The sequence below is a fragment of the Taeniopygia guttata genome, chromosome 2 (assembly GCF_048771995.1).
Source record: "Taeniopygia guttata chromosome 2, bTaeGut7.mat, whole genome shotgun sequence".
Classification (NCBI taxonomy): Eukaryota; Metazoa; Chordata; class Aves; order Passeriformes; family Estrildidae; genus Taeniopygia; species Taeniopygia guttata.
This window is the reverse complement of record NC_133026.1, coordinates 145,886,301-145,914,095: the sequence shown is the minus strand read 5'-3', so window position 1 is coordinate 145,914,095 and position 27,795 is coordinate 145,886,301. Positions and strand designations below refer to the sequence as shown.

Here is a 27,795-nt window from a genome sequence, read left to right as displayed (position 1 = left end):
TATTTTCAACCTGATCTGCAACCATGCAGATCAGCTTGCTTGTACATTTTAAAACTCATGTCAGCCAAGAGGTTCCCCTCACATTCCTCTTTTAGTTTGCTTTGGGAGAACTTCAGCTCATTCCATCTTGATCAGGTTTTCAACATATTAATAAATAAGCATTTGATTATGTTAAGATGTAGTACAATTTGTCTTTGTTGATATTCTTTGTGGCATACTTAAATATTATTTAGATGAAGACACTTTCCAAGGAAATTACTCTCTGTAGGAGCCTGAAAGTGGCAAATTTATAAAAAAAAAACCCCAAAAATAAATTGGAAGCTGTGCAGTATTTCATACATGTGAATAGCTGGAAGCAGCTGGTTATGGAATTTTAATGGCTAGATTATAACCCCTATTTCATAAAGAGGCAAAGTTATTACAGTTTGAAGTATGTTGTAATTTTTAAAAAGTAATTGTACATGGATTTTCCTAAACCAATAATACATCTCAGACTGATTTCCTGCATTTAATATACACTATGACACAAAAAGTGGTGAGTCCTCAGCATGAGTCCTAAGAGCTAGGGAAAAAAGTTGCAGTTAAATTATGTTTATTCAAAAGACCATTTTTCCTTCTGTATATCTGAAATGTAGGTTTCGTTGTTTGTTTCTTACTCTGATCAGGAGTTTAAAAAAAAGTGGGAAAAAAAAAAAGGAAAAAAGGAAGAGACACAGATACCCAGAATGAAAATAGGAGACAGGACCTGTAGAAATAGAGGTGTTATTCTCAGTCAATTCCTCACTACATCTGGGACCTGCATAAATTGCTTTGTGGTTTTGTCTTCTTTATGGCATAACCACACCACTCTAAGGTCATCCTTTTGCCTGTCAGGTCTCACCATGATGGGATTTTGAAACTTCCAGCATTAGTGTGATACATCATCTGAACCTATATAGTGATATACCTATATCTAGAAATGTATCTATATCCGTAACTATCTAGGTATAGTTTTTAATTTCAGTCCTCTTGCTGTTTTTTAGTCAACATCACTGAAATGTCTGTGACTTCTGTAACTGCTGGGACACAGAACTGAAGAGCTTTAGATGGGACAGTAAATGGCTGCAGGTGACCATGTCCTGAGGAAGAGTCATATATTCTGTTGCAGATGGCTGGGACCAGCTTGAACAAACCCTCTTGCCCTCAGAAAAGGGACTGATCAATACCGTCAGCTGAAGAGCCAATAAGTAATTGGGATAGAACTCCCCTCCCCAGAACTCAGAATTCTACCTTGTCTCAGCAGCTGTCAAGAAAAACACCATAAACATAAAGTGCAAAGTAGCTCATCTGACTAATTTCACATTTCCCAAGAGGAGATTTGATTTCTGCTTAAGAAGTGTCCTAAAACTTTTCTTCAGGGACGTAGAAACCTTGAAAGATCAACATGTTCTTCCTCTCTCTGCAGATAATGAAGCTCATTGCTTATTATTGTTTTTAAAAGTCCATCATCACTGACTTTTACTCTGTTCAGAGAAGAAACTTGATTTGGAAAAATTTGCTTTGTTTGCTTGTTTGATTTAAATTTCTAATCCCTATTATCTCCAGACAGAAAATGACAAGTTAACACCACCTGTGAATAGATGGGTATGGAAAAAGCGCTACTTATCCAAGTGGACTGAAGGAGTGAGAGAAGAAATCTCAGGGACTCAGAAAGGATTAAAAATCTTATAATCTCAGCTTCTTGTGCCAAGTTTTGACACCACCCATGATATATTTGATCCAGCCAATCCAACAAATTGTCCCAGCTCCCAGGATGAGAGATGCAGGGAACCTCAGCTCTTTCTTTCCTAGGCAGGCAATGGACCCATCCTTTGCAGACGTGGATACTGCTCCTGTTGAAAGGGTATGGCTGCTTAACAGGCACTGGATTCAGTGGTAGTCAAATATCTTATTACATTTGACAGAAGATTAATGCATCACGAAGTAATTTTTTACTCCTTCCCTCCTATTTTAAGTTTGTTTCAGAACCTCAGTACTCAAATAGCCAGAAATTCCCATTATTTTTATTCTGAGGTATTTTTATGGTCTACTTCCCATGCCAGTCTTTATCATATTGTAGTTTTTATTTCTTGTCAGTGATTCCTGACCAATACCAATGTCTACATTGTTGGGATGAGAATCAATTCTGGCCTTTTTTTTTAATATTAATGAGTTATTTGTTTAAATATTAAACCTATAAATGATTTCAATATTTTTAAATGCTATTGAGCTTATTTGTTTGAAAGTAAATTGCTATTGTTATTGTTTTTAATTTCTTTAGTTTTCCATGAGGCTTATATTTATTTATTTCATTTCAAAATGATATTTTCTAAAATGTATCTACTACTTCTGTCAAGGTTTTAGAGCTGCTTGATAAATATGATGTTTGATCTCCACTGGCATTGTTTTTTCTGAGCCAACTTTGGATCCCACCAGCCTTTTCCATGGGTATGTTACCCTGCTGACTCACAGTCATCCTGTGATTTACAGGTACATCCAGATCCTTGTCACCTTATCTGTATGCTGAATTCCCAGCCACTACAAGAAGTTTGTATTAGCTCCTAATGACACATCCTTATATTTTGTACTATTTATTGTTTTTATTACTGTAATTCAGACATTTTAGTCTGCAATGTCATCTTTTCCTTTCTGATTCTTCCTCCAGAGACAGAAGAGTGTTTCCTAACACTGTGTTGCTGTGGTAGCACCTTCTAAATGAATGTTTAAAAGTGGACAGAAAAAGGAGCTTTGATTTTTTTTTTTTTTTAATTTTCACATAGTATCATTGATACCTCCTTGATGTTCCCCTTCTTTAGGGTGAAAATTTCTTGGAAAATATTTTCTTTGTTATTGACTGCAGATATAGATGTTAATTTTATGCAATATGTTTGAAAAGCAAGAAAGCAAAGTTGTTATTTTGTACCAAGTATCTAAAATCTAAAATCTAACAGAGGAGAAAATATGTAAGAAATGAGCAAGTCACCAGACGTGAGAATATATTTAAGAATTAAAGCATAACAGGCAAGTCACTGAGGTACAAAAAGTGGATCTTTTCAGTTCCAATTTTCTATCTACATCTTCCAAAAACTGAACCTTTGGGAATGTTGTCAGCAACCACTGATCTGCTGCATCCAGCTCTTTGATACTTTCCAGGGCTGCCTCTGCCTCCTCTTCTACCATCTCATGGGCTGTACACTCACTCTCAGCTAAAAAGCTTGCTGAGTCTTGGTTAATTTAGCACATGAAATACTCCACCAGGAGTTTTCTAATTCCTAGGTGTTTAGGATTCCAAAGCTCCAGTTCAAATCCCAGTCAATTCACAAGGGTTTTCTGCTATTCATCCTGTGCTCTTAGACCCCAGTACACATCTGTTTTGGGGAGAACCTGGCTCAAATGACAGCCCAGTTACTCCTCTTCATGAATGAAAATATAGAAATATTCTTCCTGTTTTTTCTGGTTGCTATAGCAATCAATGGCAAAAGGGAGAATGGTTTTAGGCAGAGCAGTGCGAGAATAAAAAATGTAATAAACTGAGAGAAATAAATTTAGTTGGCATGAAGCAACACTAACAGGCTGGGCCTAAGCCCTTTTTTTTTTCTGTAGAGATGGAATTTACAATGAGGAAGATTGAGTTCTTTTGCCAATAAAACAGAGTGAAATTGAAGGGTAGACTTTATTTTTTTGCATACACATGGGTCGCTGGTCATATTCCCAGATGGATTTAAGGAAACATCACAATATTTCCCATTGTCTTCTCTAATATATTAGCTTGGATTGTAAATAAGGGGTATAAACCTTCCTACCTCTGAGCACAAGAGTGCAGATTGGTGTGATGAGTGTATGTTCTAGTGCTGGGGCTGAATCCAGCATCAATGCCATGAATTCCAGCTCAGGGAGTTGCTCATGGCTGCTCTCATCCATACTCAGGAAGATAAGCAGGTTTGGAAGAACTAATGTTCAAGTTGTCCATAATATTCAAAACCTCCTATACTGTTTAATAACTGCTGCAAGTTCTAAAAGCTCTGAACACTGGACCCTTTTTGTCCTTTTTTCCAAATTTTTACTGCCTTTAGAAAACTGTAGATAGTCCCTCCAATCTACCTCAGTTTGCCTGTCTATAAAAGTGGGGGGAGAGGGGGAGATCCTGTACTCTATATAAAAAGGGTTTTTGAAAACGGCTGAGTAACAGTTCACACAAAGCAAATGACTTAAAAAAATATAATAGACTTAATCAAAATGTTTTAATCTTTTCTTTTTACATATATTTGGTGAGAAAATGTCTCAATCCTGAACAGGCAAACTCAGATAACTACCACAGCAGTTAAGAAATAATATGTGGGGTGGAGAAATACCCAAACTGAGATAAGCTTTTAAATTGAGAGCTGCAGCAAGAACACAGCCCATTAATTATGATGATTCTTTATATTTCACATTTCTATAGCACTATTCATTTGCAGCAAGCTTTTATAACTATATATAGATACTGTAGATTGTCTCTATAGAGAGAACCTTTTCTACAGAAACTCTTCCTGAAGGATGGAATTCCATTGATAAGGGACACTTACCTCAGAAGTCGGGCAAAACAATTTTATCTAAAGACTCCAGTCAATCCCAGCTTACAGAGAAACAGAAGTTAGTTATTCCAAATGAACATGAAAGGCAGTCCTTCAGGAGTTTAAAAACAAATTAAAATCTTGTTTTCTTAGGGTAGTTATGGAGTTTCTGGCAACTTGAGAGAGAGTTTTTTCCTGAACATTTAAGCTGCACGAGACAAAGCTTAAAACCAGAACATGTTGCAATTTATAAAAGTTAATCTCTTTTAATATAAGAATATCCTAAGATTGGCTGGATCAAAGGAAGCTAGCAATTTATCTGAGAGGAAATCACTGTCTGCCATTAAGCAGAAATATTTTCACCCTTCTCTCACTATGAATGCACTCTTCAAGTAAGATTAAATTGCTTTCAGCAATAAAGAGTAAAAACTTGCCCTATAATGAAAGTCCATGTTAAAATTTTATGTCAAATGAATTTGGACTTACTTATAATACAGATTTTTTGCATTTTCTTTCCCTTCTACAGAGTACCAAAGGAAATTTTTGCTCCTCTGATTCAGCTGTGATGTGTTTCCAGTAGCAGTAATTGAGGGGTTGTTGGAAGTCTGTCCATAAATAAAATTCAAGATTTCTTTGTGCAGAGATGTAAAGGATCTTTTCTAGTGTTGACCTAAATTTCTAAGACTTTAACTTATGTCATGGCAAGACAGTATTGAATCCTACAGAGAAACAAAATAGTAGTAATAATGACAAAAATGATTATTACAGTACAAAAACAATAGCTACTACTGGAATATATTTATACAACAACAGCAAGTCCAAAATGTGTTCACTCTCACTCTAAGCAATATAAAGCTGAATGGACAAAACAAACTTGTAACAGGCATCAGTAAAACAGATTCTGCATTTGCAGCTGAGATTAGGACCTGGGGTGACTCCAGTTAAAGAGCTAAAGTAGAGGAGGAATGTTTTAACCATTAATCTCTTGTTGGTTTTGAAAAAAAAAAAAAAAGAAAAAAGAAAAAGAACTTTGAAGTCCTTTCTGCAGGACAGCACCGTTCCAACAGAGACAACAAAGACTGGCAGAGCTCCAGATCTCCAGTTTCTGCCCTCCCTATGAAGATAATGAGAAATACAATGATTTCAAAACTTAAAACTCACTGTCTTCAGGTTTTGGGACCAGTTATAATGGAAATGACTGTCCCGCTGCCCTTGCAAAGAGACAGATCCACCCTGGCTCTCTGGCTGGTCTCTGAGCCCTGTCTCATTTGGGCCACATCTGGCAGCGCACAGATGTTCCCCTCATTAGCAAAGGAGAGGGTGAGAGGGGAGTGAGACATTGATAACCAATGGCACCAGCCTGAATGAAAAGATAAACAGGAAAGAGCAGAACACTGGGCAACTATTTCTCTACATTCCTCCAACAATAAATGGTTCTGTGTGTATCTATGACAACGCTACAAGGATGGAGATGACTCCAGGATGTGTCTGAGTAACAACCTACAGACAGAACAAGAGCGATGGAAGCAGGAAAATTAATTAGCTGCAACTAAGCAAGGAGGCTAGAAATATTCACAGACAAAAGCAAAAATGCAAGCAAAATAATTTGCAAGAATTATTGTGTAGAGTATAAGGGAACAGCATCAAATGTAAACTTAGGGAATAATAAAGAACACAGGATTCTCTTTAAAAAGAATTGTCTGACAAGAAAAAGCTGCTTGTATTTTATTATAGTTACACTAAACTAGTGATAAAAAGGGTGCTTAGTTTGGATTTTTTTTTTTTCTAAAATTCTACTCTTTTTTTGGTTTGGGTTTTTTTAAGCTAAAATGTAAATTTTTTACAAATTGAAAACCTGCTTTAAATGCAGTGGAAAAATAAAAGAGAGAGGAAATTAATGACACCTATAGTTGCTAAATGCATCAATAGTAACATCAGGAAACTTGTGATAGCCTATCAATTATTTTAATTACATGTGGTTTCCTACTAATATCTGCTTTGTGATTGACTGCTTTGGTGTTTTGGTATTTAATAAGCCTTTCAAACAGATGAGAAACTAAAAAAAAAAAAAAAAATCCCCTATGCAGAAATCCCCTTTCAAACAAAGTCTAAATTCTTGTTCTTTTACCTACTCTAAAAAATATTAAAAACTCTTACTAAGCCTAGCTCTTTCCTCCAGGTTTTGTAGGAGCTTTGTTTTTTTCTATATTGTAGAACACCTCTAATATTATGGTTGTCTAAACTGGCATATTTATTATATTTTTAACCCTGCTTACATTTTGCTTACATATTTAAACTACCAAATAGGAATCTTAAAAGGAGGGATAATTGCCTATGGACTTGTGCCCACTATGGTTTGGTTTACAAGGTGTTGTAAGATCTTAGAGCAACCTTAATGATTCTGTGATCCTATTTCTCTGTGAATTAGAACCCAAAGGCCAGGCAGGGTACTCCAGGGTTCTCAAAAGGCATGGGAAGCCTTACTGCTAGATAGTTGTATCCACTCTCAAACCAAAAATAAATTCTGAAGAGAGCTGAAGCGTTGCATCTACTCAGGTGAATACTTCTCCAGACTCTTGAACATAGTAACTCGATTTTTGCTTACTGTAGTGGAAGCTTAGAAACTCTTGTTATGTTTAGACACTGAAATATAACTGATTACAGACTGGAGCCAAATCTCACACATTGTTTCTATTGATAGTAGAACTAGGTATGACCAAAGAAATGAAAAAATGGGGAATAAAAACCCTCTGAAACTTTGCCACCCTAGTGTAAAATTAAAAAAAAAAAAAAAACCCCAAGAATCTTATTAACTTCTGTGAGGTTATACACCCATTTAATTACAGTATGTGTTTAAATGTCTAGCAAAAGTGGGTTTTTTCTAGTGAAAGGAAAAAAAAAAGAAGAAATAAGAATCGAAAGTGATTTTCACAAAGTTAATGCTTAATAAACAAAGACCTAAAGTACTTTTGAATTTTATTTTAGTCTTTGGCACCTACATTCTCATAATCTTTAATATTTTTCTCTTTTTTTTTTTCTTTTTTTTTTTTTTTTGCCTCTAGCAATGTGTCCATTGTTGTTAATCACGCTGCTTTCAGAAATTAAAAAAATGTCCTAATTAATTAGCATTTCAGATAGATGTATTGCATGCAGGTATGTATTTTGAGCTTTGGAGTTTTAAAAAATCTCATTAAAATTAACATCCAAGTTGGCTCTATTGAATTAATACAAGGAAAATATATTTTAGGTTTTAGATATTTTACAGGTGTCCCATACTTTTCCAAGGTGAAGAATTCCAGGTCATTTAGGATGCTAAATAGTCTACCTCAAAGAGATAGTCCCTTTTATGGCTTATCAAGGATCAGCTTATTAGCCATATGTATCTGACAAAGATAAATATTTCAGTTATTATCCTGAAAAACACAGGTTTAACCTCTAGCAACATGACTTAACCTATTATTTGGGCTAGATTTAGTGCATTTAACCTAGTAACTAATTATTGTAAGACTAATGGCAATTTGTAAGAGTTTGTAATCTGATTGGCATTGTGTAGCAAAACTATTTCTATAAAAGACACTTTATCAAATGCACAGCCAAGTAAATGCATTTGAAATAAAGTTAGGAATCTGGAAATGAAAAAGCTTGCACAAAGTATCTTGGTGCTTTTGGATGTCTGACTTGTTTGAGTATAATTTTTGGTGTACAGACTTCCTCTGCTCCTGGAGAGTGGACTGATTATCTAAACTATCTTTATAGGCAATTACTAGACTTGCCTTTCTAGGTTGCCTATCTTGGAACTCTGGTAATCCCAGTCAGTGTTTAAGTGCCTGTGTTCCAGTTCCAGGCTGCTGCGTTGCACCCGGACCTTTCTCATCAAATACTCTTTTTGTTTTATAGCTCAAAAAATTTGAATACCTTAACATCTTGTTCCCCATATGAATTAATCAGTTTTTCAAAAGCTACCTAGGCCTTGCTTATTATTAAAGATACAAGCCATACTTGCATCTTTATGTATTATTGAAACCATCTATAATTGATCTCAATCAATTTCTATTCTTTTAAAAAATCTGGATAGTAAATAATATTATTTAGAAATATGCACTGGTAAAAAAATTGTTCCAGTGTGGACTGCAGCATCTTTTCACCTTTCCCATGCATAAAAAACACACAATAACTTTGTAACATCTCTATACAGGATATCCAATTATCATGCAATTTCAGTTTCTGTTGGTCCTCAGCATTTCATAGAAAAACAATTTATTTTTGACAAGAAAGGACCAGAGTTATATTTGCACTTATAAACTCTGTTTCACTTGTTCATTTCTTATCACTTTCCTCTGGTAACAATCTTTGTCTTTATGCATGGCCATATAAATCCATGAAAATGGCACTTTTGATCAGCAATTTTTCAAGTTGCTGCACTACCTCCTTTTAGACCATCAAGGGCTGTTGCAGCGTTTCATGCCCTGTCTGAGATAAATTATTGGGGTGCAATTTGCAATTCCAAGTCAAAGCTATCATTTGAATCAATGTCTTTATACTCCTGTTGTCACTCCCTACTAACAGCTCTGTGCTCACTGGTCAGACCTCCTTCAATTTATTATTTTTGCAGCTCAAAACAGTTGATATTTTTTTCTCCCCTGAAAGCTGTGGGACACTGTTCTGAAAAAATTATCTAATATTGATTTAGAAAGAGTATCTATTACCTTTTGTTATCTGTCCCTCAACACCTGCAAAAATTGCTTCTAATAGCAGGGTATTTGATTCTTTGAAAAACAAGGATTTGGAGATATGTTGGTTTTTCATTTCAAAAATGTTTTTTTTGAAAACACAGTAATGATGGAAATATGCATTTTTTTAAATGGATAATACTCATTGTTTGCATTACAGAAGTATATATGCCCTTCAAAAATAAACGAGACCCTTTGTGCAGGGTACAGGCTGGACAAAAAAGTCTCCATGTCATATTAGCACTCAGTTAATTTTCTTATATTTTTAACATTAGTACTGATATATTTTTATTAGTAGTAGTAGGAACCTAAGTCCTGAAATAGTCTATTATAAATAAAACATTTCTGAGAGGCAATTAGGAATTAATGTTGACAGGGCTTTAAAGTGAGAAATTATTGGCAGCTTTCAGGAAAATTATTTGAAGGGAAAAGACAATTAAGGTTTGAGTTTCTCTACTCCCAAAATATTAAAAATCAAAGCAGCAAAAATACATGAAAGGACTTTGTGTCTGAAAGCTTGTAACAGTGTGGAGTTTTCATGAACTGAAAGGGGATTTACTGGTGTGTGATAAGTTGCTAAAAAGACGTGTCATTTTTCATATAGATTCTTTTACAGTGTAAGCCTGTCTTTGTTTTGTCACTTAAATGCTAAGTAGTAACTGCAGCAGTTTAAATTGGCATTATTAACATTTATTTCCAGAGTTAGATGCTAAACGAACTTCATTTTTGCTTCTACCTGTCTGTTTTTCAGCCACAGTTTCACTGATGGCAGAGTAACAGAAATCAAAAGGGATAAGAAAATTAAAATTAAAGCGATATCAAGTACTTATACCAATCAATCACTAACTGTATATACTAGAGACAAATATAAATCCTTTCTTCCCAGACATGTTAGTTTAACTCATCTCATAATGTATAATTCACATTTCCAAGGCTGTATAATAAAAATTTCCTTTTATATTTAAATACAATTTGGCTGTTACTCGTTTACCTAGGTTGCTCTTCCTTGAAGTTGCATGAGTAATCTCAATAAGCTCTTTATTTTATAAACATGTCTGAAGAGACAGAGCTATCCCTGTTTTATGGGTCTGAGATCTGTACTGACATGGGAAGACTCTCTTCCCTCTAGGTAGGTTTTCCAGTAGAATAGTGATCAGGAACATGAGACAGGAAAATAAGAAGAAGTGTTAATACATAGCACCACAGGAATAAATCTTAGGAACATTCCAGAGGTAAAGGAAACCAAAGGAAAGACTCTCATAGCTTTTGATGGGCTTTGGTTAATGGCTATCAAGGAGTTCTGGCAAGATGGGATACAGACCTGCTGCCATTCCTATGGGAACCCTGACCTGGTGGATGGTAAGGAGAATTAAGGTATCAAGCTGTGCTTTTTGCTTGACATGAACTTTGTTTGCTGTTGTAAAACACTATTTCTGGCTGTTCCAAGAAGGATCTTTCACAGGAGTGTTATTGTTCTGAGTGCCTTCACTGACACAATGGGCAGGACAGGTGCAGCCTGCACATCTCATGAGGACCATCCAACTTGTGCATTTGCAGGTCAATCCCTCCAAGCAATCTGGCATCACACATCCTTCCCTCAGCATATTTGGTGGCTAGATTTGCATTATATCCATTTTGAGGCCTTTCCTAAAGAAGCACAATGTCCACAGAGCTGTTTTGAAGGTGCCTGTGGTGGGTACTGTTGTTACCTGTCTCTTCCACACCTCTCACAGGAAATATCTCAGAGATGGTGATGTCTCTATTTGGTGTGCTGTGTCATCCTTCATCCCTTGATGAGAAGACAGTGGAATGTCTTTCCTGGTGCTTCCTGGTTAATGTGCAGGCTGCAGGGGAAGTCATGCTCTGCCTCTCCCTTCATTCTCAAAGCATTTTCTAAAGTCTGAAGAACTGTAACCAGCTCTATATAAATTGGGATAAGAGTCTCTGAATGCTTGGCTTTGTTTTGTCTTTATTTCCAGGAAATAGCCACTAATTTTTCTTTATTTTCTATGTCAAGGATCACAGAACAGATTTGTAATTTGTACTCTTGCAGATGAAGGTGTGGAAATGAAACATTCATTTTCCAGGTTAAAAATACAGTAGTTTATACCACGACTAGAACTATCTTTTTTTTTTTTTTTTAATATTTTAAATTTTATTTTAATGAAAAAAAAATTCTCACATATGACTAGCATAGATGGATACTCTTGATGGAATTTCTCTGGGTCAGAGGTTATTTTTGATACAATTTTTCTGGCTCACAAATTCTTTGGTGGCTTATGAGCAGAAAGATGGAAGAGTCTTTATTTGCTTTCATGGCATGCTTATGAGTTATGAGAGATTGATGTTTTAATTCCTGAACTGCATGATGTGATTCAAGGACAAAACCTTGTTTCTGCAACATTCTATGTGTGTAACTTAAGCACAACACCACTTTTTTTTTTCTTTTTTTTTTCTTTATTCTATGATTTTTTTTTTTAATATATCAGATGAAAACAGATTTTTGACATCCCTAAAATTTTCAATGCTATTATTTTTCATATTCAACAGACATCCATCAATACACTAATTAAGATTACATTCTTAAAAGTTGTATATTTTTATTCATTCTATATATGATTTAGTAATACTCTCACAAAAATTATTTGAAATATATTTAAGAAAAATAGAAAAATCTCTTTGTAGAGGAATTTCTCTATGATTTGTACCATATATCTATTCATAAGTAGTTCACATGTTTTAGCTTTCATTTGATGCAAGAACACATTTGTCTTGAAGCAGACATCTGTAAACATCACTGTGATAACTTTGTGTTCTTTCTTCTTGCTTTTCTGCTCATTGTGTTTATCAATACATGTACATAAAAAAATGGGTCTTGGAGGGAGTTTGGATTTGAGTGTAGTTTTCAAATGTGATTCCTAATAGGTAAATATTAGAGGTGCTTCACATAAAGGAAACTAAAAGGCCCTTCTCAAAATTAAAGACTGATTTGAGGATGTGCCTTCTGAAAACTCAGTTGCTTTCTTTAACATTTTTTAACTCCAAACACTGAACATATTACAACTTGAAGTGTTTGGCATGTGGATCACTGTTTTAGTTTATTTGGTGTAACTAATTTATGCACAAAGATTTTTCCAAGTTTTATAGAAATGTCACAGTGTGTTTCTTCCTATCACATGTGATGGGCATTTCAGTGGGAGTAGGAAGTGATGAAAATTCACAGAAAAATTCAAATGTTCACTTTTGCTTTCAAAGGTGACTCCAAATGCTACTCATGATGACACCAGATCTGCACATATATCTGATTCTAAAAGAAGGAAGATAAATTCTGGTTTGATAAAGTAGATAAAATAGATAAAATAGAAGGTAAAATCTCATTGAGCTCCCTTGTAAATATTCACTTTTGTGACAAGTATGGAAATGACACAGGTCATCACTGTGTCATTTTTTTCAGAACTCTTGTATTAAAGGGCAACCTGTCAGATGACAGCACCTGGGTTATCATTTGTTTGTGACCACAGTGTATTCTGCCATTGCTGTATCAAGTGTCTGCAGCCTCTGCAAGTTCAGTCTGAAATAAAAATATCATTGGACTTGTCTGTACAGGCTTTGTTTGTAGTTACACCATACTAAAACACAGTCAAGTGACAAACTGATCAAAGATCAGTTATTTAGTACTCCTGTCAGAACTTGTCTTTGATTGCCCTGTTCTTCTGAGGCTCTGGGAATATCTGGTGGTCTTAAGATTTGCCTTCTGGTCCAGCCTAATGAAAAGCTCTTGACATTTTAGTTTCATTCCTATTTGAGTCACAGTGATAGTTTGTATTACATTGTTCAGTGTAGATATTTAACCACGTTTCTTTAAACTCTTTTACAGGTAATAGCTCTATGCATTAAATCAAAAAGTTTTGACAATATCATCTTATCAAAGAGAAAATGTTATTTAGCTCCAAGAGCAGTACTCAATGGCCCTGGTACATGCATGTGGTTGAACAACAACCAAAAAACCACAATTCATAAGCTCAAATTTCCATTCTGAGTCAGGCACTACATTGGCAAGCTTGAGAATGGCACTTAAATTCTGGTGGCATTCAAAGGAACTGGCATAAATTCATGTGGCATTCACTGACTGCTCAGCCTGACAGATAAGGTATCCATTTACAGCTGGGTCAGGTGGCAGCTGATAGAACTCAGTTTGGAAAGCTTAGAACTTAATCTCTGAATTTCAATATGAAGACTCTTAGTTAGAATTTCGATATTAAAATTTCAGCAGAGTATTTTTATGGCATCACTTTAGAGTATTTCACATATATCTTACTACTTACATAATCAAATAAAATAGATGAATTTATACCTTTAATTCAACATATTAATAAGGCATAGATAAAATATTAAGAGAAATTAAAATCAAGCTCATGAGGCTAGTTTTTAAAATATTTCTTTCTCAAAGAGTGGTAGACAAGGTGTTATTCTGTCTCTCAAAAATCCTCATATGAAACCCAGAAAAAAAACACTCAAGAAATTGCTATAGAATGACAGTATGTTAATTTAGAATAAAAAAAATTGTATCGTTGCAAAAATTCATTTTGCACAAAAAAGTATTCAGAACAATGACAAGAGAATAAAATATTTAAGTTTTTGCTGTTTATTCCTGAAATTGCTAAGATCTTCTTTCATAGCAGTCAAATAAATAAATTCATAATTTCTTCTGTTAAGTTAGAAAGAAAACTTCCACCACTTTTGACTATGTAACATTCTGTATTTTTAATGAGAACTTTCATTTTAAATGAAAAGTAAAAAACTGTAACAGTAACCATGAAAAAATATTATTAAAAATGGATCAGCACATTTTTTTTTTGTGAAAGAAAACAATGGAATCTGAAGAATAAGACTCGTTCAATACAGATATAATTATGCTTTCTCTGATCCCCATGTAATGCACCACATATTTTGTTTTGTCAGTAGAAATATTCATGTTGTACTGCCTCGCTGCCCATTCTGACTAATAAAAGCTATCAAACAGAGCAAAGTAGATAACTGAAATTATGTTTTCATTGAAAAGAAAAGCTACATCCTGGTTGAGGGCTGCTTTGATGAAGTAAATAGTAAGGACCAGTTTAAAAAAGTGTGTTCACTCCAAACACAACCCTGAGGCTCTGAGAACCAGAGCTGCTCTCCTCACGTGGCCTGAGATCAGACTGTGTCAGCACACACCTGGATAGGTCACAGATACCCTGCTCCCCCTCTCTGGTCCAAAAAGTTCATGTTGACAGATTCTAAAGGATTCATGAAGCAATTCCTGTAAAGACTGAGAGCCCAGATTTTCAAATGGAACAAATCACATCCTCAACTGCCTTGACTGTGTTGGCCAACACTGCAACAACCATAAAGGTTGTTTAGACTTATTGCCTTTAACATTTTGTGTTTTCCCTGCAAATGTCTTCATTAAATCAGATGGATCATACCTTTTTGGCAATTTTCTGGCCTATTTTAATGATTGCTTGTGATGAGAACCTTCAGACTTGTATTAATTGTGTCATTTTTCAGGATCTTCTCTGAACCTTTTCCAACACACCAGACACCAGCTGTAAATGTCACAGGGCATGATTCAAGAAGTACAATATAAATATTTGTAGTAAAGGCATTTAGGTTTGAAGATGACCTTATACAAATCAGATGAACTCCACCCTAAGAAGTGCCCTTTTTCTTTCCTGACAAGAAACAGAGTTGCAGGACACTAAATGGGGTAAATGAGATTTAAGATACCTTTGTTGCAGCTATATTAAAAAAAGATTCAGTTTTCCAAATGCAGATATATGATGAAATGCAAGATCCATAGAGCACTTCTATCTTTTTTTCTCTCTGCTTAAGTCCTTTTGTCTTTTGTCAGCCCAGTGTGGTACCACTCCCAAGAAGATGCCTCTGATATTCCAGGGCATCTCGAGCATCACTAGATGCCCATATTCAGGCCTTTTGATTATGACCCTGAATCCATCCCAGATTGTTTTAAAGAATGTTTTTGGCAGTGATTTGCAAAGCAAAAAGTCTTCCCAGTTTACCTTTGCATTCTTAAGTATTCCAATATGAGGTGTTAGGATAATGGCCACCTTAGCCTTTTTCTGAAATTCAACATTTGAATTTTTAAATTATCCTGTTTCTCCTCCTAGAAGCTTTGCTTAAAGAAACAGTCAGAAAATATTATCTGCTCCTGTTTATTGTTTTTATCCTTTAGGTCATTTGTATTACAAAGATAGTCTTACAGCTAAGAGTTTTAAACTTTGCAAAATATTTATTCATTTTTAGAAATAGAATTTAATGTTAATTAATTTTATATTATGTTTGATTGCACTCTTTCATAACAAAGGGCAATGCCATATAATTGTTATTCTAGATTCAAAACAGAAATATCTGCTTAATCAAAAGTAGCTATTGTGTACTTTGGGCCCTTAAATATGGAGACGACAATGGCAAGTGGTTACTTAACTATTATAGAAAAATTCTATCTTATCTCTGCTGATTTGTGAAGAGTATGAGTCTGGTTAATTCTTGGCCTGCATCATTAATAACCTGCATAGAGCTGAAGCTGAACTGTTTTCTTCTAATATCATTGCCCTTACTCCACCAATTTCAGCTATTTTATTGAATTAAAATTGTTATTCCTAGTACAATCATGCACAAAAGGTGACCTAGAAATTGATTGTCCCCACTGCAGGGATCTATATATCTTTGTAACACCCCTCCTGGCCAAAAATCTTGCAGTCTCAACAGATAAAGAACAAAAGCTCAGATAAATTTAAATAGCCATAAGGTTAGTCAAAGTGCATTTAGACACCTCTCAAATTAACTCAGTGCCTTTTAATTTAGATTTGACTTTTAAAGGTCTTCTATTTGGACCCACTCTAGAACTGTCAGAAGTTGCTTGAATTATTTAATTGAATTTAATTATTATTGTAGAATAATATTTCTTTTTTAGTGTTAGCTGGATAGTTCATTAAACTTATTCCATTAAGATGCTTAGACTTCACATTCATCCAAGCCATATTGTTCCCCCAAATATCTGACCAGTGTGAGAACCACTTCTTCAAAACCAGGGAATGGATGGTACAAGACAATTGCCTGACAATGAAATTATTGCTCTAGTTTCCTGTTGGGAATTGCTGGGCAAACCAAGATGGAGAAACATTCAGAAAAATTTTGTGATTACAGAGAACACAGCTAAAGGGAATTCTCCCCCTCTGCCAATGTGAGGTGGTAAAAGAAGGTGGAAAGTGCAGTGGGTTAAGGAGTAAGCTAAACTCAGCCAAGAGATTAATCAAGAATTCAGTGATTATCAACAATATCATGCTTGTTTTGACTCACATCAGCCATTTAAAGAAATGTTTCTATATTTAACTACAATAGAAAGACATACACTGTTAGCCCGAGGAATCCAGCCAAGCAGTTTAAAGATACTTCTTCAATCAATAAAAATAAAAAAAAAAGGAAGACTGAAGACTTAGAAATAAATTCCAAATGAGAAAAGAAAAAAGCCTAACTTGAAATAATAGTCCCCTTCTAAAAGTCTCTTTTTTTCTAAATAAGTATTTCAATCTACCAATACTTTTGTGTATCTAAGTATCTATCCTGACAAGAAACAGAGTTACAGGACACTAAATGGGGTAAATGAGATTTAACATAGATTAAGATTTAAGATTTAAGCTTTGTTGCAGCTATATTAAAACAAGATTCAGTTTTCCAAATGCAGGTATATGATGAAATGCAAGATCCGTGGAGCTTTTCTTCTATCTATATTTCTCTCTGCTTAAGGCCTTGTGTCTCTTGTCAGTCCAGTGTGGTACCACTTCTAAGAAGATGCCTCTGATATTCCAGGGCATCTTGAACATCACTATATATATATTCATATATACACACATATAAGTATGCAAACATACAAAAGTGTAGACATAGGCCCTTTTTATTTCACCCAGCTCAGTTTTTCCATCTATTAACAGAATTTTAAAAAAAAGTGAGAAACAGTTATTTGAAAGAACTACATAAATTAAAGGCTATGTCTTACATAACATATATAGGAGCTTCTTGAATACATGTAACAACTGTTTATTAGGAATTTATTTCCCCCAGTTTTGATTTTTCCTTCCAGAATTCTCTGGCTTGTGTGATTGATAGCTATTGGTCTTTAAATTAGAGACTACAAGGGAAATAAGAGTATAAACAAGTTTATTTATTTCTTAGCTTTTTACTTCTATTCGTTTTGCCATATCAGATGGCATAAATCTGACAATTAAGCACACTGACTTTTCTGCAAGTGTCAAATTCAGTGACAGGCAGTTCAATCAGCACAGAATTATTAGCATTCTGATGCTTTTATTAGTATATTGATGTACTTTAGGATCAGCTTCAAACTTTCAAGAAAGTGAGAAAAGAAGGAAGGAAGGAAGGAAGGAAGGAAGGAAGGAAGGAAGGAAGGAAGGAAGGAAGGAAGGAAGGAAGGAAGGAAGGAAGGAAGGAAGGAAGGAAGGAAGGAAGGAAGGAAGGAAGGAAGGAAGGAAGGAAGGAAGGAAGGAAGGAAGGAAGGAAGGAAGGAAGGAAGGAAGGAAGGAAGGAAGGAAGGAAGGAAGGAAGGAAAGAAGGAAAGAAGGAAGGAAGGAAAGAAGGAAGGAAGGAAGAAGGAAGGAAGGAAGGAAGGAGGGAAGGAAGGAAGGAAAAGAAAGAAAGAAAGAAAGAAAGAAAAGAAAGAAACCCTCCAAAATACAAACAAATGAAAGAATCAGATCAACAGAAGAACAGGATTCTTTCTCATTTATTTGCACACTTCACTCCCATTTCATTCAGGAGCATTATTTTAACCTTTCTCTGGCTGAAGACTTGGCACTTGGCTATGTTAACAATGCTCTGTTGTGAAGATTTATTGTAAATTGTTTTTAAAATGTAAATATTTCCTAGGGTAAAAAAACTAGTTAACATGAAACTTTATCAGTTAGATCCTACTAACTAGAACATTAAATTTTATTTGTTTAAATACAGTCAGCCTGGTTTCTATAACATAGTCATATGGGAAATTTTTAATGTATTTTCATGTGCTCATGTAAATCATGTGTATATATCTGTGTAGATTCTACTATTGTTGCAGAGGCTCAAATGCTTTTGTAATATGTGTATGTGAGGAGAAAATCTTCAACACAAATAAGAAAAAGTGACCATTAGGTAGGAAAGCTAGAGAATTGCAACAGAATACTGGCATCAAGTTTTACTAAAATATACAAAATGGTGATTTTATATAATATTTTCTTAATATTATTTATAATTTCTTCTATTGTATACCTTCTGAAATTTTTTAGATTTTCAAGGAAGTTCAGTTACATGCAGAAAAATAAATTTAGATGCAATAAGGACTTAGATAAAAATTTGGTAAGTAACAGCTAAACATAACGATGTAGAAATTTTTTTTAATCTAATCAAAATAAATTGTTTGTTCTCTGAGTAATTTTGATAAAAAAATAATATTATTAGCTGACTGTCTTTTTTTTCTTAGAATTGAACCTTCTTAATTGTGATCTCTGTCTTCAGATTCGTTATTCTAATTAATCTTCCTGCTGGTGAAGAGATTTCAATTGATGCTGATTGTTGAGTTTTTCTCAGAGTAAAGCTCATGGTTAGAGTTAATAATGATCATATTCATGGGTTTCAAATACAGTAGATCTGTATTCAGCCTAAATGAATTTGGCATGATAAAGCTCCATTGTTACATGATCTGCAGTCAGGCTTGAGTCACATCACCTCAGGCTCAGACAGTGCTCTTCTCAGTAAAATGATTCTTTTACAGAAATGCAGGTCAAGTACAAGCTATGAAAAAAAAAGGCTAAAAGGAACTGGAAAATTATACTATGCTATTGATCCAAGACCGCCCTTCCCCCCCCCCCCCGAATTTCCACAGCTAAATGGAAAATTCTGCATAGTTTAATGTTTTTGGGGTTTTTTTGGGTTTTTTTTTCAGATAAATTTAGGGTTTTTTCTACCTCTCTAAGCCATTAAAGATCTTAGTTTTCTTAAGATAGTGTTACCAACATGACTGATGAAAACTTAATTAGCTTGAGATGCCAATTTATGCCCCAAAATCAGAGCATTTAAGCTCATTATTCCCTGATATTGCATTTTGTATCACATTTTCATTTAATGTATCACAAACCTACCAGTTATATTGCAATGAGATAGGATCCAAGCATGCATGCAGCTCCCTTTACCTTGTTGTTGCTATCTATAGATAATATTTGTCTATATACAGGGATTGTCATGAAGGCAGGAGTAAGAATTTTGCTCAATATTGACAGAAAATTTTCTTGTGTAACAGTCACAATTTTCAAAGGAGTTATTTTAAATTTCCTGTACACTTTCTCCTTTTTGTCCAGGTGTGACATTCATGCTTGAATTAAAGATTATATTTCACCTGCAGTCACTTGACTGATCAACTTGCTCAAAGAAACAACAAGAGGTGATATAGATCTAGTAGAGCAGTTAAATGACAGAAAAATCAAAGTTCTAGCAACTTCCTTGGCTAAGTGCTTTCAGAGGTCAAAACTCCTCGGCTCTGTTTGCTAATAATTTATTTCATGTTATTTCTAGACTTTTTACAATTTTGGGCTGTTCAAGATTTGCTTCCAAGAGCTAATATGTGACAAAGTAAACCTTTGAAAATAGCTGGGACAAAAAAGCAAACACCTAGAGTTAATATTTTTAACTCCACTTGCAAACATCACATTAAGTAGAAATGTTGGTTTTGAAAAATTATACTGGAACAAATAATTTTACGTGGGAGAATAATATCCTTTTAATACAGATCTCAGAGACTGTTTATTATCCTCTCCCTGAAAATGGAAGGCTTTTACCAGCAGTGCAAATTATAGTGTTTCATCCAATCAACTAATTTTTAAAGTTAAAATGGTCAAGCTGCAAAGACCCCCATGGTGATTCCCTTCTCAAGCTGAAGAATCAAAAATGGCAGAATATTGATATTTGTGCCATTTTTAGTATTTCTTTATCTTATTGACTTTTAAAATTTATACCTTTCCATAAAAAGAGAAAGACTGTCATGTCAGATGGATTCAGATTAGAAAAAAAAGACACAAACATTAGAAGAAAAAAAACCCCTGAAGTCTATACTTAAACAGGGTGGGTGGTGATGTCTGTAAAAGAATTGCTTAACCAGATCAAAATTAGGAGACTGAAAACTAGGATGGGTTTTTACCAGCTCTGAGGAAGGCCCAGGAATGTTTTGGAGTGTGTTTGTTATCACAGGATAAAATTATTCGAGGGACAGGTCTGGTTACAATATTAAGACCAGGCACTCTTTAATTTTTAGCTAGTAATGTCATTACTACCATTCTTTTTTTGGTGTCCTGTGCTGTACTAGAGGTCAGATCAGATTAGTTCATTCTCATTCCTGAATCTTGGACTTGTGCTAACCAACTCCTAATGGAGATCACTGTGGAGCTGTCTGAAAGTCTGACCCTGTCAAAGTCATACTGAGCAGAATGTAAAAAGAGAGACTTCAGAGAAAGGCAATTTTGAAAAAAAAATATGGCCTATATAAAAGTGGTAGATCTCAAAATGCTACAGCTGCTAGTTTATCAAAGTTTTTTCCCATTTTAAACACCTTTATCAGCAGTTCCTTTCCTTCATGCACCATTTGATCCACAAGGGTTTCATTTTTTTTGTGTGAAAGTCACTGTTTTCCTCAAAGTAAGAACAATTATTTATACAATGATTTCTTAAGTTCTGCCCTGAGTCAAGAGATGGCGAATATCTGAAATGTCAAGCAACCCAATATAATGGATGGAGACTCAGTGGGAAGGAACAACAGTAGCTGTAGCTGGGATGCAGGATTACACCAGGGGACAGACTTCTGGAATTACTCTGGCGAGTGCACAATCACAGAATCCTAGAAACATAGAGTGGTTTGGGTTGGAAGGGACATTCAGGATCCTCTAGTCCCACTTGTCCTGCCAGGGACATCTTCCACTCTCCCACGTTGCTCCAAGCTCCATCCAACCTGGTCTTGAACATTTCCAGGGATGAGGCATCATCAGCTTCTCTGGGCACCCTGTGCCAGGGCTTTATCACCCTCACTGTAAAGAATTTTTTCCTAATATCTAAAGTTTACCTAATATCTTTCAGATTACAGTGATACAGGCTGAAGTACTACTGCTTTTCACAGTACCCACCTTCCAGATTTAAAGTTTTATTAACCAGATTTTGGAGGTCATGGTAATAAATAAATGTCATAAAATTTAAATAGATTTTAAAATAAAGTTCATCTCCATCTGCTGCAGTCTAACACTAAACCCCTAATACTCTGTTATATATACACTAGTTTTGAATTTAAAAAAAAATCACCAAATAAAGTATAGATTAAGTTTTAGATAAAATGTAGTCAGGACAGAGTAAGACATATTTGTAATGGCAGTTTGTGCTCTTGCCAACACTATGGTACTTAATTTTAAGAGTAATAGTAGTCTCATTCACTTCTTGAACACGTACTACTCGTGTAGGAAGTGAAAGACAAGCACAAAGTAACACTGGGCTTGGTAAACAAAAAAGATGAAAAAAATTCAGAATGGCCCCTTGTTTCTCAGCATGCATTCAGGACATCCCACCTGCTAATCCTGCTGCAGGCAGAGAAACCAAAAGAAAAATAAATTTAGAGGCTTTATTCATAAAATTCATTAAGCTTGGCTAAGATGAAAGAAAGCTTTCACTGCACCCTCTATTAGCGTCCTGTTTTTTTTTTTTCTTTTTATCATTATCTTCTGCACACACCAGAAAACAGACTTTCAACAAAAAAGCTATTTTATAAAATAGTAAATGCCACCAGATTTCACAGCTTTACATTGCTGTGCCTTCCCAGTTTACCTGGGAAAAAGAACTTGCACTTCTGGGTCTGAGCACAGTGGCAGGTGCAACGATCTATTCCCAAATTTCACTAGGATGCTGGAAAGGCTGCAACAGCACTTCCCTTGCATATAAACTCTTTCTTAAGTGATGAGTAAAAATTAATTTATACCTGAAATTTTTAAATTTTGTTTGCTTAGGCAGTAGAGATGATATGCCACTTATAAGACATCCTGATCTAATTATAGTTCTATTATTTCTATTTGCATTTCTATTTTTACTTGTATTCTAACAACATAATTTGTATCATATACAAACCTCTTATTTTCACCTATTATTTTTACTGGGATATTATCAAAAATCTTAGACTAACACCTTGTTGCACAGACTATAAGGGCAAGGCAGTATTCTCAAGGTTAAGGGCTTTTTCAACAAAAAAATTAGGGATCAGTGATGGAGACTTTATAAAAGTAAAAGAAAACAAACTAGAAAGGATATCAGTTAAAAAAAAGCAATCCTGCAGCTTCTCCATTCACATACCTCAATATTTTTTAGCCATCACATAATAACTGTGGTTTTCAGGACAAAGTTATCCCTAAATTTCTACTCTTAATTCTAGCAAAAGGGAAAGTATGATGAAAAAATTTCTCCACTGAATGGCAAGGGTTTTTTTTCTACAGGAGTATATGGGAGGAGGAAGATGCCCTTTACTTGTGTAAACACAAGTTAAAGGTAAATGTGAAGAGTCTTAAAAATTGAGACATGGGGAAACATGAAAACAGGTATCACAGAAGGATCAGAGTTGGCAAGACAAGGAAGAAGAAATAAGCACAAGAGACAGCAAAGAAGGAAGCACCCTGTCCATTAAACAAAATCATGACTTGAAAAACCCAAAATGAGGAAGGGACTCTTAGGAGCAGATGAGATGACCCATCTCCCCACACTGGGAGAGGGTAGAGCGGTATAAAACCACATGAAATACCAAAGGAAATTTGGGAAGGTGCCTGCTTGTGTTTTGACTTAATTCATCAAAGAGCTCTTCATCCTGTACCTAGGAGACCACGAGCCATCAAGGGCTGTGGCCATCAGCACTCCACAGCATCCTTTCCATGGAAATGCATAGTCAGAGCTAATTAGCAGATTTAAGTGTAAAAGGTTAACAGTTTTAGTGGGAAGTGCAGATAGTGATTAACCATTAGCACAAAGTGTCATCTAATCAACGTAAATAGTAAAAATTCCTTTAAAATTTGAAGTTTATTTGATTCATCTGTCTTTTAAAAACTCTTGTGGTGATCTCTAGTTCCATTGATGATAAATACTCACCTTTATATACAAAAAATATGCTTGGTTGCAACACTATTGACTGAATAAATCTTGAGGATTGGAGGATTAAATGCTAATTTTTGACATTGCACAGTTGAGAAACAGAAGTTCTGGAAACGCTAAGTGGTTACTCCTTGTACTTTGACTTTGTCCAAATTCACCTTTAGGTTTGACCACCTTTAAACATCCATTTTTCAAGATTGGGAGTCTGATAGAACTTGCTACAAATTCTCTGCACACTGAGCTTCCTTTAGAATAAAGATGGTAGAGACAGAATTTTCACTTTCATGTGCAAGACAGCCAGGAGATGTGTTCAGATCCAGGGGTCTAGAATCACAGAATCACAGAATCACAAGGTTGGAAGAGACCTTCAAGATCATTTAGTCCAACTTGTTCCCTGACACCTCAACCAAACCACGGCACCGAGTGCCACATCCAGTCTTTTTTTAAACACATCCAGGGATGGCGACTCCACCACCTCCCCGGGCAGACCATTCCAGTACTTTATCAGCCTTTGTGTGAAAAACTTTTTCCTAATATCCAATCTATATTTTCCTTGTCACAGCCTGAGACTGTGTCCTCTGGTTCTGTCAGTGCTGCCTGGAGAAAGAGACCAAACCCCACCTGACTACAACCACCTTTCAGGGAATAGTAAAGAGTGATTAAGGTCACCCCTGAGCCTCCTTTTCTCCAGGCTAAACAACCCCAGTTCCCTCAGTGTTCCTCACAGAGTTTGTGTTCCAAGCCCCTCACCAGCCTCATTGCCTCCCCAGGAAACGCTCGAGCATCTCAACGTCCTTCCCAAACTGAGGGCCCAGAACTGGACACAGCACTCGAGGTATTACCTCACCAGTGCTGAGAACAGGGGAAGGATGACTTTCCTGCTCCTGTTGGCCACACCATTCCTGATCCAGGCCAGGAGCCATGGGCCTTCTTGGCCACCAGGGCACACTGCTGGCTCATGTTCAGCCGGCTGTTGACCAGCACCCCCAGGTCCCTTTATGCCTGGGCACTGTCCAGCCACACCGTCCCCAGCCTATAACCTTGCAGGGGGTTGTTGTGGCCAGAATGCAGGACTTGGCACTTGGACTTACTAAACTTGACCTTGTTAGACTCTGCACATCTATTCAACCATTCTAGGTCTCTCTGCAGAGCCCTCCTACCTTCCAACAGATGGACACACGCTCCCAGCTTAGTGTCGTCTGCAAATTTATTAATGAAGGACTCAATCCCCCCACCCATGTCATCAATAAAAATATGGAACAGTGCCAAAGGCCTTGCTGAAGTCCAGACTTGGTGGTTTCAACTTAAGCATGGTGACAGGGAGCACAAAGCAGTGTTAGGAATTTATTCAAGTGTAAGGATCAATATAGTAGCATAGGCTGGGAAAAGGAAGGAAGAACAGACAGGGGAAAACCCAAAACAGGAAGGTTTTCTGTAAATATGAAATGAATTCTAATATTCTGTATTTTCAAGGCAAAGGTTACGAGTGGCAAAAATGGAATTTTCAAACATGAGCCAATGTTGTTATTAAGGTTGAGAAATTACTGATTTACAAATATGCAGTGTGTTCTGAGTGACACAAAAAAAGAAACCAAAGCTGGTTCAGACATATTAATAAGTTTTCTAAAATGTCAAATAATTTTCAATCTGCTCCTCCTGAGTTTCCTTCTGGACTCAGGTTTCAAGTACCTGGCATCAAAAATGTTTTGTCATTTTTCACAATAAAGGACCAAAAGATGTGATTGACATAGAAGCACAGACCTGTTATAAAATATGAAGCAAAGAGAGTTCACGCTTTTCAGGTTTGATTTATCAAATCTAATTATATAGAAAAAAATTTCATTGTAGATCCTATTTATTTAAATAGACTAAAATGTATCTGCTAACATTAGACATAATAATTGAAGACTAAAATACATAAGAATGGCCAGATATTTCTAAATGTGCTAAAATAGCCTAGCAGGGAATATAGTTTATGAACAGAAAAATTCTTGGACCAGTAATACTGAATAAGATGTGACATTTTATTCTGCACTACCCACAACTTATTAAATACTTCAGAAAGTAAGTTTGGTTTATTGATTACTTGTTTGCTTTTTTTTTTTTTTTTTAACAGATGATAAGACACTATAACAGGATGAAGGAAATAGGAAATTTGACTGCTTTATTATACTTGGAAAATTATATTTTTTCCAGGTTACTATATCTCTCATCATTGTCTCCTGTTTTATCCAATTACTTTATACACTTTCATAGTAAAAATTTTAATTTATTATCTTGTTTTCTTTTTTCTTTTTTTTTTGTTTTGGTTTGCATACAGAATCGAAGAATTTGAGGAATTGATCTCAACATGAACTCATGGGAACTACCGATTTTTGCAATAGTTTTTCCAGTGACAGTTCTGTAATATATTGTTGATAAATTAATGATAAATTGCAATTGAGACTATAAAAAGTCACTGACAACAGAACAGTGAGTGTTGCACAAATCTCTACCCAGAGGGTACATGGCTGATGACATAGATGTGCAAAAAATTACCTCTGGGGGAAAGCAAAAAAGAGAGGTGGGGAAGGGAAGGGAAGGGAAGGGAAGGGAAGGGAAGGGAAGGGAAGGGAAGGGAAGGGAAGGGAAGGGAAGGGAAGGGAAGGGAAGGGAAGGGAAGGGAAGGGAAGGGAAGGGAAGGGAAGGGAAGGGAAGGGAAGGGAAGGGAAGGGAAGGGAAGGGAAGGGAAGGGAAGGGAAGGGAAGGGAAGGGAAGGGAAGGGAAGGGAAGGGAAGGGAAGGGAAGGGAAGGGAAGGGAAGGGAAGTCCCAGAAGTTTGCTGCAGAGAGTGGCAGTGCTGTATTTAGGGTAGCATCCTCCTCTCAGTGTTCTCTCCAGTGCATGGAGCGCTAAGAATTGAGATGTCTCTGCTGACAGAGCTTGTTCCCATTTATGATGCTGTTAGTGCTGAAAGGATTTGCCTAATCAGGTGCAGGTGTCTCCAGCTATGGCAGCCATGCCCCAGAAGAACCCACCACTGCAGTGATAAATCCCAGTGATTCATAAATCCCAGTGTTAGCTGGGATTGCAGGTGTGAGGCAATGAACAGAACATGCATGAAGCCACAAGGAAATACAATGCCCAAGAGCCACTGAAAACTGCCTCAGTTACTGAGGAAAGGATTCAAGAGCTGCAGTGGAAAGAGAGGCTGCAAAATTGCAGGAGAAAGACCTTTAAAATCACAGAGATTAGGGCATTTTGAACAGTGTGCAACAAGGGAAAGAAGATAATTTCACTGTAGAGAACTGGGGGACCTCAAGAACTAAAAATCTTTTATTATGCAGTGATTCAGTGATAGAGAATTTTGACAATACACCTAGGAGACACCACCTGACTTATTAGTTACCTTGGCTACATCTGCATTCAAAAGAAAGGAATGTGCATTTCTGCAATGCATTTGTCTCATCCTAAAATTGATACTGAAAAAATAGATAGGATGAGTACCATCCTGAATATATGGGGTTTTTTTATTTTTCAGACACAGTCTTCTGTCCTAAGACTCATGAAGAATATTCTGAGCTTTGGAGAACAGGAGAACTCTCTCATCTCTACACCCACCACAACTGAGGCATCTGCCCAGGCAGAGCCCTTATGGGACCATGCTGCCATCCCAGTGCCAGCTGCAGGCTGGGCCCTGCTCCTGTGGCAGCACAGCTGCAGCAGTGAGAATGGCTGTGGGATGAAGCCCAGGGAGGGGAACTCCTCTTCACCACAGAATTTGGGGGGAGGTGAGTAGGTTGAAGAACTGAGAGATAGGAGGCAATTGTGACAAGCTCCTGCCTTGGGCAGCAGGCACATCTCCGCCTTTCCTGGTATAGCAAGGACAAGACTCTGCAAGTAGGACCAAACAAAGATCTGCAAGATGTTTCTTACAGCTTGGAAATGACCCCAAGGTTAAATTGACCTATGCCCTGCATTCAAAACACTTCCATAAAGAAATAAAGATGTGTTATTGTCTAAGGAGATCTCTTCTGAGGAGAACAGAATGCCCAAAATACCAACTGAACCCAGTTCTTGACAAAACCTTAGTCCCTGGCACGGCCCTTGGATTAATATCCATTATTGCCTTCCATGCAGACAGCAATGAAACTGCAGTAAACAGTCTCAGGGCAGTTAAAAGATTCTTTAGGGACCTTGGAGGTTAAGAATCAAGAATGAAAACAGTGTTCTCTATCTTTCCAGGATAGAGGAATGATAAATGAAGAAAGAAGAAGAACTAGCTGATCAGCTGCTTCCTGACAG

General features: G+C 36.1%; 1 long non-coding RNA gene across 2 annotated transcripts; it reads left to right on the top strand.

Annotated features, from left to right (window-relative positions):
• The first annotated feature begins 1,026 nt into the window (after positions 1–1,026).
• LOC140682546 (uncharacterized) lies at positions 1,027–25,980 on the top strand. 2 transcript variants are annotated; one of them, XR_012054384.1, is made up of 3 exons: positions 1,027–1,882; positions 2,376–2,508; positions 25,833–25,980. It is a non-coding gene; the product is annotated as an uncharacterized lncRNA (long non-coding RNA). The 2 variants fall into 2 exon arrangements; XR_012054385.1 differs by lacking the exon at positions 25,833–25,980 and adding an exon at positions 5,098–7,360.
• Positions 25,981–27,795: the final 1,815 nt, after the last annotated feature.